Source organism: Ooceraea biroi, chromosome 8 (genome assembly GCF_003672135.1).
Source record: "Ooceraea biroi isolate clonal line C1 chromosome 8, Obir_v5.4, whole genome shotgun sequence".
Classification (NCBI taxonomy): Eukaryota; Metazoa; Arthropoda; class Insecta; order Hymenoptera; family Formicidae; genus Ooceraea; species Ooceraea biroi.
In genome coordinates, this window is record NC_039513.1 from 2,511,387 (window position 1) to 2,524,971 (window position 13,585).

Here is a 13,585-nt window from a genome sequence, read left to right on the forward strand (position 1 = left end):
GAGTCTAACGATATTTGCGTATCGAGACAGTCTCGCTCCGACCATCTTCGGTAATAGATATACCGGAGACAATAAAGTTCCATATTAGATATTTAAAGTCAGAATTCTCTCTTTCAATCTTCTCATAATCCCTGCACACTCCTCCAACAGGTTATGGGCCCAGAGGTATACGTGTATTGAGAAGTTTTAAGTGAGTTAAGTAGGAGAGACACTATATTGTCGTGGTGATAAAGTGAGGCAGTTTCCTCCACCATGAGTGACGTGTTTGACTTGAAAATATTACAAAGTTCAATGGAACGAATTTCCAGCTCTTTTTAAATTCTGTTTGCTATCTGGGATAATAAGATAAAGATAAAAGATAATAAAATAAGATTTATATTAATAACATAATTATAAATAAATAATTATAAACATAATTAATATATTACATAATATATTAATAAAATATATAAGATTTGTTAATTACTTATACATATATTTCACTAATAATAAGTAAATCGTATTTTCGTTATCATATGATATTTTTAAACATATTATTTTGTAAAAATAGTTTTTTGTAATACTTTGAAAGCAAAGAAAAATAAATTCATTAACCTAAAATAAAAATTACTATTTTGATTATTCGGACAGAGGAGACAAAAAATCATTGTCTTTATAAATAACATCATTTTCATTTTATTTTAGAATATTTATTTATAAACTATTACATTATATATATATATATATATATATATATATATACTTGTATATTAATATTACTCACCTGGTTCGACACACTTTCCGCAACCACCTAACCACGATTTACACGATCCAGCTTTTCACGTTTACGTCACTACATTTTTCTCTGTCTTACCTTACGGCTACGACACGACAGACGTAAGCGTTTACGTCTCGTTCTCTGCCATCACCCTTAACCGAATGTTACTAGGGATTATCTGTTTAAACTGTGTTGGTAGAAACGGGCCTAAGAAACATATATTAGGCTAACATGTGCTGCCTGAGATTGTACGACATTCGCCAACAAGCTCATAAGATAACTGTAATTTTCGATTTTTTTCCCATTTAGAAAGTAAAGTCTTGTTTTCCATACTACATTATTGTGTGTATTGTGCAAAAGGATTTTTCATTCTGTGAATTCAATAAAGATCCATTTCTTGAAAAATCACTAATTTCGTCGGTAATACAGACGACTTCAGAATCCCCTTACTGACTGCCTCAACCTTTTATCATGAGAGATGGATTACCGACTGCAACTTTGGTAGACTGAATGGCACATAGATGGCAGTTGCTTGGATCCGTAATGTATAGGCAGTTAAAAATGTATTCAAATCACAGACATTGCACGGAGAAGAATAATTTAAATTCTCATAGTATATTTTATGCTGTTTTACGTAAATTTGGTCAGTTATTGTATGAATAGTAATACCATTTGTTAAGAACACTAATGTTATTCAAAAATAATTTCGCTAAATTAGCAAATTATTTACTATAAAACTAAAATGAACTATAAAAATAAAATAATTTCTGTTCTACGTTCTGCTGTAATGTTGAATAATTTTAATAACTTATAATATAATATTATATTATATTATAATAATAAGAGAAATTTTGTCGTTAGCACATCAAATATGCAGCATTAGTAACAACAGCAGTTGTTTCACTGCTATAGTAAAATTATTTTTTCGTGCGTATTATTGAAACTATACATAAAATAAATAAACTAAAATGTGGCGTACATATAAATAAATTATATTGGATTAACGTTTACTCAATAATTACTTTATTAAGTATTATAGAAAAAAATGGTTCAGGACGTTTCGACTCAACTTTTCATAAGGAATTACACTATGTACTTAGTGGGCGCTTTTTAAGTTACACCTTGTATATCTATATAATAAAAAATCATAATAAAAAAAGTGAAGCAGTAAAGTATATGTACGATAATATGTAACTTTTATAAGAAACATTCTAACATATAAAAATGGATACCAGAAAGTCGCTAAGAGGAAAATATAAAAGAATGTGGTGTCTCTCTATTTTAATTAAAACATCAAAAAGCACAAAAGAGAGTAATGCAAATAAATATTATATTATTGCATTGTAATATATGTATATTTTATATATTAACATACGAATATATATTAGAACCCAATAAAATTTAAGAAATAATTTACAATTTACAATCGTTTTTCTTATAAAACATATGACACGAAATAAGTTATTTTCATCCAAAAACACATAATTGTAATATAATTATGTAAAAGGTATATAAAGAATTATATAACAAATATTTTGGAAGAAATGGAGAAATAGAGAAGAACTTGGTCTTGCTGGATTAATTATGATGTAAATTCATATAAATTGAATATTATCATTTATCATATAAGATAATATAACATAATAATAAAATTATTACCTACATATACAATATACTATATTAGAGGTGTGCATATTAATTCAGTGCTGTTTTTGAAGAAACCTTTATTACAAAAAAATAATAAACAATTATTTTCTAATACTTTTCTCTGTTTATTGGGCAGCTGATGAATTTCCTGTAAAAAAAGTAAATGAAGGCTAAATTGTTTCAAAAGCACCAAATTAATTTGCACGCCTATAATAATAAAATTATTTAAATTACAGTTATAGTTACGTTTACAGTTATTATATTTATGTTTTTATTTCATGTAATTTAAATTGACATTATTGTCTTATATTTTGAAATCTATTAGTTGCTGCCCTCTCGTGAACAATGTTGATGAATAAACATTCATAAAGGTGACTATGATAACGAGGATGACAATGACGGCGATGTTGAAATGAAATTTTTCATTTTTGGACTTTACATCATAATAACATAATAAATTTTAGAAGTCGTAGAGCAAAAACAAGAACAGTTTTCTGATGTACAGTGAACTTCAACTATAATATAGATTAAGTCTATTTATGAAATTGATCTGTTCAATTGTTATGAAGATCTCATAATCGAAGATGCTTCACCGATCTGCATATGTATATGCGCGAAGTAATCTCGCCACTCGTGCGTGCACTTGGTGCAAGACACGGTGTTTTCCAGCAAGTTACACAGATGATACAGTGTAACACTGTGTCCAACACGGAGTGTTCTAACTGTAACACAATGTTACACTGTTTCACACAGTGATAACGTGAGAAGCGTTAATAGATGTTAATAAAATGTTTCAGTATTATCAACATTTTAAGAAATCTTATATGTAATTTTTAAATTGTGATACTATTACTTTTGAATATAATGTACTGTTACGAGATGTAACGCTAATATTTTAGTTTTTTGGAGTCAATGCATTGAAGCAATTTATCCCAGGGACTCAAGTTGTGTGCGTTTTCCGATTTAAGGATAATTCAAGTTGTCGGAAAAGGAATGTGAGAGTCGGAGATTCAATTATTAATTGGATAGTTAATTAGCGAAATATTGGATTTATTCAAGTTGATCAATTGACAATTTTGAACAAATTTAAAGTGAGGGAGAAGTAGCTAGAGTATGAACTTTGATTTGTGACCGCGTTGACGCCGTTTTAGAGATCTCGTTGCTGTACTTCTTTTTAACCGATTTGAAGAACTGAAGAACCGCGGATATAAGTGAAGAGAGCCAGTTGAGAACCAGGAAGAGAAGAGAGCCAGGAAACTTGGTTGGTTCCTTTTATACCAAAATCGTGAGCAACAGAATTTTCCTTTAGCCAATGGGAGATCTCGAAAATGGCTGCAACAGGCATAGGCAGAGAGGGAGGATTCCGCGCAAATCCCCGTTCTTGGCCTACAGAATCTTTGCGAAAGTTCTAACGATTCTTATATGTATATATACTTATGGCATTTTATATATAATTTTATCTTGTTTGATCAAACATAAGATACTTGTTTTTAAACAACGGGAATACAAATATTGGTATCGTTAATCTGTGCGTTAACATTCTGCAATAGACATAGCATTTTAATGAGAAAATAATTCAAAAGATATGGTCACGCTTCGTCTCCAGGACACGCGACCTGCTTAACATTTACTTATAACCGAGCCTTGAAGAGTGACTATATCGATATAATTAAAATGCTATAAAAATATATCTCGTGTGCGTAAGTCTTAGGCACTATGTCGGGGAGGATAACTAAGCGTGCAACCTTGGTGCCTTGAGAGGTTGTTCGGAAAGGAATTTTGGGATGAATCATAAAAGAGAAAGTTTGTCGGAAGGCAGTAACATTGGTATATGGTGGTTAGATGAAAAAAGGAATCCGGAAAAAAAGGAGACTTTGTCGGGACGTAACAGTACATAAATGATACTTGTAATTTAGATCAAGATCAAGAAGGAAGAAAATTATAAATTTAAAAGGCTCTGAAGCTCTATAGATTCTTTTCACTTAATTCTAGTTTAGAAGTTAGTGATAGGACATTAAGACAAATACATTGAAAGATATACAATAAAAATCTTATTATTATCAATATAAACATTTCTTACATAATTTATTATATTCTTTCAGAATTTACGTGCAAATATCAATTATGTGCAATAAATTTAATTTAAAATAGAAATATATCCTTATTAAAAGTTAGGATAATTCTATAAAAATGATTGATTATAATAATATTTTTCATTCCCACCAAATACAGATTACAATAGTTGTATAAAATGAAGTGACATATAACGAATGTTCTACCTTATTTATACTATCGTTATATACATATGCACACATTGGGTAATAATTATGCTTTATACTTATTATAGGAGTGGGACTTGAGTGAGCTTTATGAGTAGTGTATGATTGTATTACGTGTACGTAGACGTAACATGTACGTTACTTGTATTGTAACATAGTTTTATCAGATAATTAATATATTATCTGTTACATCTCAGTTATTATATTCTGTATCTAGTCATTATATTCTTGTTACATCTTAGTTTATTGCAACAATATAATACTTACATAACTATATTTGTTGCTTATTCTTATTAGATAATAGTTAGTCAATTATGCTCTTCTATTTTTATATTCTTCCTCTTTCTATTTCGTTTTTTCTCTTTCTTTAGCGAAAATATATAAAAATAAAAATAGATTGTAATTCCACGATTTGAATGCTTATAATACTATAAAATATAAAATTAAAAACGTAAAATAATAAGACAAAAATTGTAATGCTCTTTTATTGAGATTTTTAAAAATTACACTTACATTTCAACCGTTCCAACAAAAAGTTTATATAGTATAGCACAGTGCAATTTAGCGTTTCCTAGCGTGTGGAAAACACCCCTATTATATTGTGTCTTTTGATATTGTTACACGAGCTATGGTTTTTATTCAATAATGTAGTTTCTTATAATTGCTATGGATATAATACTAAACATTCTCCTTTTACCTATATGTGTAATAATAAACACTGCATTGAACAATCTAGTAAATGCGCAAGATGACAATTCATATTTTTCTTTTTATAAATTTTTATGAAATGAGGAATGCCTCATTAATATTGACATTTTATTGCATGATTGTTACATGGACGTTTGTTTCACGACCATACAATTGCAAAACTCATCGAATTTATCGACAATTAATTCGAAATAATTGATTTTCTTGGTATAATTAATCGATTATGTAATATATGCGTCAAAATATTTGTGATATACATACATAACCATTTTATACATATATAAACATTATGTTGTCATGATTAAACTGTTTCAGAGGCAGAATTTCTAAAATACTGAATACATTTTTCACTCTTTTATCTTCGTTTGTCTTCTAAGAGCAAACTCTTGTCGATTCATACGATTTTAGCATAATGGATCCACGTATTGTAATATCGAGCGCGATGCATCATACGAAGGGCGAGCACGTCTATTCGATGCTTGAATATCGCATCTCGGGGACTCGTCGGCGTAATTTGTCAGCTATTCAGTTTGATAACAATATGGATCTGATACCTACGTAGTAGCGGAGACCCGTGAGACTTGGAACTTGGCGGCATTGGAGGGGGCAGGGAAAGGGGGAGGGGATGTGACCCAGTTTATTCGAGGCTTCAATTCCGTATTCTTCTCTACGGAAACAGAAGTTGCCCGTTTTCGTTACGGCTTCTTGCTGACAAACTGGCATTAGAAGTAATCGCATTAGTTGTTAACGAAATTCGCAGGTTAATCGAATTTATCTGGCTGCTCTTCTTGACCTGTCTCTCCCTCTTCCTGTCCATCCCTTTCTCCCCTCTCTCTCTCTCACTCTCTCTGTCTTTACATTGAGAAATTCAGCTGGTGCAAGCGCGATCGGAAGCCGGTCAAGATTTATTAGACATCGAATTAGTTCACATGCTATTAATCCCGACCGGTACGACTCCTCCTCCATCGGTCTAGGCTTGGCCCGGTCGTCATCGGGTCTAACCGTTGACCACACCACGCCCTGAGCATTAGGGTTTGTCTAGAAGCGAGTTAAGTGTCGATTTAGATCGTAACAAAGAAATCACAAATGCGGATCAAGTCTTCGTTAATATCAAAACAGTTCTTTCATGTTGCACATACTTATTATACTTATTATTTATGATGTCCTTTTGAACAAGCTAATTCTAAGAGATGCTTGATGAGTATATTGTATTTGTAAAGCATTACTCAATAGATACGTGTATTATTTATATTAACTATATATATATATATATATATATATATAAAACAATTTGAGTATAGTTTTTAGAGCTCCACTGTATGATAGCATAAAATAATCATCTTCGAAATATTGTTAAATAATCACATTCGATGTATGCTTGAAGAGTTCACTTGATCGTCTTAAAAGTTGCCGTAAACTTCTTGATTATCTTTCTCAATACTCTTGAGAGATCCAAGGATATACAGCGTATCACGTATATCCGCTATCTCTAAGGACTAGAAAATGTATGCATAACAAAACAGATCTTAGCGCGCTTTACACGGAAATCGTGTGTTTGTAGATCCCGGAGTGTTTGCAATCGTGTATCATTTCCTGTTCTCGAAGTTTACCCGCTTGACTGCCGTTCGAGGCCTCGTTGTAGTCGGCGCATATGTTATTAAACGATACGAAGAGAAATTACGGTCGTTGCCGTCGCGTGCAACGGGACGAGCACCGGACGTGCACACGTATACCCAGGCACTTGTCGAAGGAGATGGTCGAAAGGATTCGACTGTACGCGAAATTATGGCAAAATTACTCAATCCGATGCAATCTGGTGAATTACACCTCGGCGGAGTAACAGTCCCTACCGAGAAGGTCTGCTCGAGTGTATGCGTGTGCTTGACGCATTTTGGTGAGGTTCGGCAAAGTTAAGAAAGGCCCGACGAGACGGAGGTATGCTTTGTGCTCACGCTAGGGCGCACATAAATATCCCCCTTCGGTGCGAGCTATACATCCGCGAGGAATCCGCGCGCGCGACGCGGGCATGGGGGTGCACAAAGGGTGCATATGGGTGCGCCCGCGCGCGTTATGTATGCGCTGCACACGCAGCTAGGCCGCATTATCATTTCTTACGGTCTCCAGACACGCCAGCCAACCAGCTAGTCAGACAGTCAGCTAGGCTCGATTTTCACCCCCGTTTCCTAATGTTGGAATTTCGTATGTGGTAGTCCCGGCGCACCCGTGGCGATGCATGCGCGCGCGTTATTATTCGTATCCGGCGCGCGCGGAGTAAACGTGCATGCACATGCATTTTCTTAATGCGCGCTCGTCGCCAGGCTCATGCGATGAGAAACGCGCGTGTGAGACGGATATATTCCTTTCGCTGTTGTTACGCTCGACGAGATCTCGCCTAGATTGCCGACCTGAGAGTTGCATCGAAATAATCCGTGGTAATAAATATATTTCAAGCCACTAGATTTTCATCATGAATCTGAGTTTACTTAGTTTATACGTCTTAATAAACTCTTGATTAACCCCGTTTGTGCGAGATTTGAATTATCCGTATCATCGAAAATCATCTTTAATACTTTGAAAATCGGTCTGCCTGGAATAATTAATTCTTGATCTGGCTTTCTATATCTGCGAATGAATTTTTATTTGACATTCTATTAACGGAACTAATTATTCTGAAAAGGATATGGTCATCGGTTGATATTTGAAAAGAATTCGACACGATGGATAGGTGGGTGCACGTGAATATAGATTTTCCTCTTCGGTGATAGAAGAAATTGATATTCAAGGGGAGTGCATTCGCATCTTCACGGAGAGAGCCTTATACGAGGATATACCTATGCAGCATCGTATATGTTGAGAATATTCTAATTTAATATCGAACTCTTGTGCACGCCTTCGAAGCTTCAAGTGCCAATCGAGATTTCCTTATACGGCTCGCAAACGTTTCACATGTTTCTTTCTGTTAGCTCTTCGACGATATATTATATGTGCCTGTTTTTCGTTTAAGCTTTTTTTTAAATAATATCCTGTAATAAATATTGTGCTTTCATATAGAGATTTTTTTGCAACTTGTATTAATGGTTGTAACAATATTCATCATTAAAGTTGCGTAATATATACGATTCTATCATTAAGAGAGACACGGCAATGCTCATACTCTTATTCTTTCTTCCCTCCCTTCTATCTCGCATCATAATACCCGATAAATAATTAAATTTACAGCAGTTAAATGGCCGACAGTTCAAAAGCCGATATATTAATCGGATTAGCGAAAATTGACGAAGTAGCACGAACGGATTGATTCCTACCGGTAATTGCTTTCACATCACCGTGTAATTGATATATAAGTTCGCAACTTGATGAATACATGCATGTGAATAAATCGACAGAAAAAAATGTTCTAGTAATTTTTACATTATTTTCTAAAAAATTGATTGCGTAATATAATACAAAAATCCAATTTTTCAGTAAAGAGTATTTTTTCTCATTTTCATTTTTCTATTTTTCTCATAACGATGGTTATTGATTTTTGACAGGTGACACGAAAACGCTACCGACATTCCTCGATATTAATATTGATTAATTTTGTGCGCGCGTTTGGAAATTAATAAATATTAATATGAAGTCGAGCTCGCTTTATTACTGGTTGAGGTTTACTGCCAAATGTTGTTTCCTGTTTGGAGGGATACCTCCGCAGATCGAATCGAATTTATAAAATCGCGGAGATACACAGTTAGTCTGCTTGTTGATTTGATATCAACAATCGTTTTCGACGAATAGAAATATCTATCGTACTCGCATATAACAGTATGGATTTATTCAATAGATAAGGGATATTTAATAGAACGATCAAAGCCATTCGGCTGCAAAGCCAACCGTGCTCTTTGGTTGTTACCCTGGAATGTATCAATATAGAAGTTTTATCGTGCAAAATAGAAAAAGCGAATATTCGATCGGGTTGCCTTACTGTTGATGAAATGGCATTTTTTTAAAAAAGTAATCGACTATTCACCTATTACGAGAAAACTGAACCTTGAGTACAGACTGCATATACATGTGTGCTATTAAAACAAGCTTAAACTAACACTAAAATAAATTCTAAATAACAACAGCGATAAAAATGCATTTATATCCGTTTTTTGATCATTTTGCAATAATATACAGCAAATTTTCCTATAACACAGTTTCGTACAACACGGATTCGTATAACGCAGTGGAAAAATGTGAAAGTGTTTGTATACGTGTTAAATCTCACTCTCTATCTCATCTGCTAAATGACAGTCTCGTGTAATGCGTTAGATACATATAGCGAAATACAATTAAGGGGGTAAATATGCCGATGAGGGGAGCCAGCCCCGATGACCTTGACCTTGACATATATTATCAAGGTCAAGGTCATCGGGGCTGGCTTCGTCCTCCTGAGTGACCTTCAAAAAGTTTTAGCCGTCGCTCGTTGTTTATTAAAAAGTTATTAACAAAAGAAGTTTCGAAAGTATAGCAGTTATTTTGAATATTGAAAGCCCAAACAGTTAAATACAAAGTATTCTCTGCTTTAACCTAACCTAACCTAACCTGATTAGGTTGTTTATTAAAAAGTTATTAACAAAAGAAGTTTAATGATTTTGCAGGAATTTTCAGCTGTCCACACGAAGTAAGGACTTGAATTTGACATATATTACAAAGGTCACCTCCCCGAATAACCCGCACTAAGTTTCAATCGTGGATTGTTGTTTATTAAAAAGTTATTAACAAAAGAAGTTTCGAAACTATAGCAGTTATTTTGAATATTGAAAGCCCAAACAGTTAAATATAAAGTATTCTCTGCTTTAACCTAACCTAACCTAACCAGGGTAACCTGCAACGGCATATTTACCACTTTTGCTTTCAGATAACAGTTGTGAGCTGAATCAGGCCCACCACTGACTCTCGTTTTTTTTCGGCGCTCCACTGCAAGACATATATCTTTTTATTTATTATCATAATTAATGTCTTTTACAATGTTTTAATACTTCAAAGTATGACAAATACATATACAAAAACGAAATTATGATTGTTGTTAATATACATTCCACAGAAATTCACGAAAATGGTCTAGTTTTGAGCGCGTCAAGGTGGCATAACCCCTTAATACTCATGATGCAATCAAGATAAGAGATTTGTAGATTTATATATATATGTATATACCCACACAGCACACTTTATCTGAGAGATATCCCATAGATATCATTTTGGGATATCGCAATAGCCATAAGATATCCCAAGATGATCTCAGTTATCCGTGGGATGTACAAAATATGCACAAGTGTCCGCCTAAAATCCGCCTAGGGGATATCCTACAGATATCGCAGACGACATCCAGAGGATGTCCGAGTGATGTTATGAGATATCCTCTATACAGCACAAAAGTCCGAGAGACATCGAAGGGATGTCTAAAGGACATTTTATATCCTGTGGACATCCCTTCGACGTACTTCGGACTTTTGTTTTGCTGTATGAGATGTAGCATTCAATATCGTATGTATAGATATTCCACATAGCACAGAGAGTTCAAAAAGAATTCATTTGTATGTCACAAATGCTAAGTTCATTTTCAGAAGCAAAAAGAATAGAAAAAATGTTATGGAGCGTAAAAGAATTCTTTTTGCATCTGAAAATTAACTCACAATTTGTGACATACAAGTGAATTTTTTAACTCTCTGTGCTATCTGGGATATCTACATATCTACGATATTGAATGCTACATAATAATACATTTCTGACATTTCATAAAATAAAGAAGAGGATAATGATATATGAAAGAAGTTTACATTGCAGAATAAATGTTTATTTATATAATCAGTCTTTCAATGTAAAAATTGGCTGTAGAAGTATATATTAATCTTATATAATAGTAACAAATCTCTTTAAAAAAACATAAAGTTTACAATAACATAACTTTTCATTTATAAAAGGAAACTTTATAAACTTTATAAACATAACTCTTAACAGTACCTCTTAAAATTATCACAAGTTTCTAAGTGTTAAAAGTAAATAAAAAATTCTTGTAAGTTCTTGCAGCACAAAGAAAAAGCTTTAACCACATACCTCCGATATGACACGAAACATAAACATAATACGAAAAGTAATAAAAGTAATATTGTTTATGGTCTTGCTGCTTCCTCATTGTCATTGTTCGAATGTCTTATGTATCTTTGTTTGGCATGTCTTAGGCAGTCTATAATACACTTTTTTATTCCCAGTAGTGTTGCATCATTATGCAACTGTATTATAATTGCTGAAAAATAAAATAATATCATTGTTTTATACTTTACTGAAAAAACTGGATGATGTATATCTTTTTCAATTATATGTTAAACTTACGCTCTACAATTTTGCGAAATGGTGATAATAATTGTTGCGGTTTAGAAGATGGTAGTGTTATAATTGTTCAACAAATAGTACGACATGTGCAGTTGAATGATTTTGTGATAATAGGAAAGAAGTTTGTACGAAAAACATATTTTTACAATACTCCTTGCACATCTAGTTTACTAGACACGTATGTCGTTTCAGAAATCGGAATCAGCGTTATCGCAAACTAGAATGTGGCTATTGTCTAAAGTAAAACGAAAATTTTTTTAAAATACCATGTGGAAATGATAAATACGTTATCGTGCCATTACTGCACAATGAAAATGATTAATTAATGATTGATTAAAGCTCACCTGTAACTTAACCTCGATGCGAATTGTATAATATTGTTATCATTCAATTATTCACTTCACTTATTTCGCTTTCTCTCTCTCTCTTTCATACACACACACACACACACACACACACACACACACACACATCACGTACGCACATCACATATTTATTCACTCTTACTCATTTAAATAATTCACTCCTGTACTCGATCACTCTCTCGCTGACTGTCAATCCCTTGTTCGTTCACTCGATCTATAACCATAACCTACAAAGGTCTAGATATATCGCTAGCGCTCTCTTGCGGCAGAAAGTGCAACTGTACAACAATCGACGTTGACGACGATGTTTCTTTGGACTTTGAATCGCAATATCTCCGCTCGTAGGGCACATAGCGAAAAAATAAGATCATTTTTCTTCTGCAAATCATACCCAAGCTATCGATTGAGCCTACTTAGAATTTGATCAATTCACCCGTTATTGAGATCTGATAATTTCGGGTACTCGCAGCTCGCCGACTTGCGTAAATTCACGGTGCGGTCTCGCGCTACGCGTTTACTTGATATCTATGACATTATCAACTTTCTTATGTATAATATATAATTCATTGCAAAATGATATCCGAGAGACATCGAAGGGATGTCTAAAGGACATTTTATATCCTGTGGACATCCCTACGACGTCCTTCAGACTTTTGTGCGTGATGATATCCTGACATGCGGGTGTCCTGCAGATATCCTGTCAATATCACGCGATACAAAGATTTCAGTAGGATATCGTAAGGATATCCTTTTGGGATATCCTAGATGCTACTTACTTGGATATCTCTGGGATTGTATTAGTAAATCTGCGACAATTTGGGATATCCTCAGGATAAAGTGTGCTGTGTGGGTATATATATATATGTATACAACCTAAAATGTATAAATATTTCCATATGAATAATATATCTATTATATATACATATATTATTCTTCTTACATATTCATATAACGTGAATTCATCTAACGCGGAACGTATCCCCCGCGTTATACGGAGATCTATTATAATTGCCGATAAGAATAAATCGATATGCTAGCCGCGAAATAAGGACTCTTCGAAGAATACTATTACGACGTTATACGGATAACGAATCCTGCTCGCCACGCTTGTCACGACGCCAGGCTACTTACTCGACTTGTGTAATTATTCGATACCCGAACCATCGCTGTTGCCGACGACGAGAACTTAGCGATTCCACGGGGAACGCGCGTGTTGCAATGCCCGAGGTAAAATTTCTTGACGGTTCGAAGAGACGGAGGCCGTTACTGAATATCAATGTAGAGGAGCTTGTCTCACAATCAGTCGCCGTCCGGAAGATCGATCAATCGATTTCTGCAGGTTGTTTCAGAGACGATGTAGCATCCTAGTTAAAGTGATGGGAATCAGGAACTGGGGGGGAGGGATTCCATCCTCCGCAGCGTTTACTCTTTTCTAACATAACTGCTGTTCTTGGAATATGTTCCGTGGAAGG

General features: G+C 34.0%; 1 long non-coding RNA gene across 1 annotated transcript; it reads right to left on the reverse strand.

Moving 5' to 3' along the window:
• Positions 1-11,307: 11,307 nt before the first annotated feature.
• On the reverse strand, positions 11,308-12,184 carry LOC113562369. Its single transcript, XR_003406884.1, has 3 exons — positions 12,093-12,184; positions 11,749-11,983; positions 11,308-11,662 (listed from the first exon to the last, which is right to left on the reverse strand). It is a non-coding gene; the product is annotated as an uncharacterized LOC113562369 (long non-coding RNA).
• Between the last annotated feature and the right edge of the window lie 1,401 nt (positions 12,185-13,585).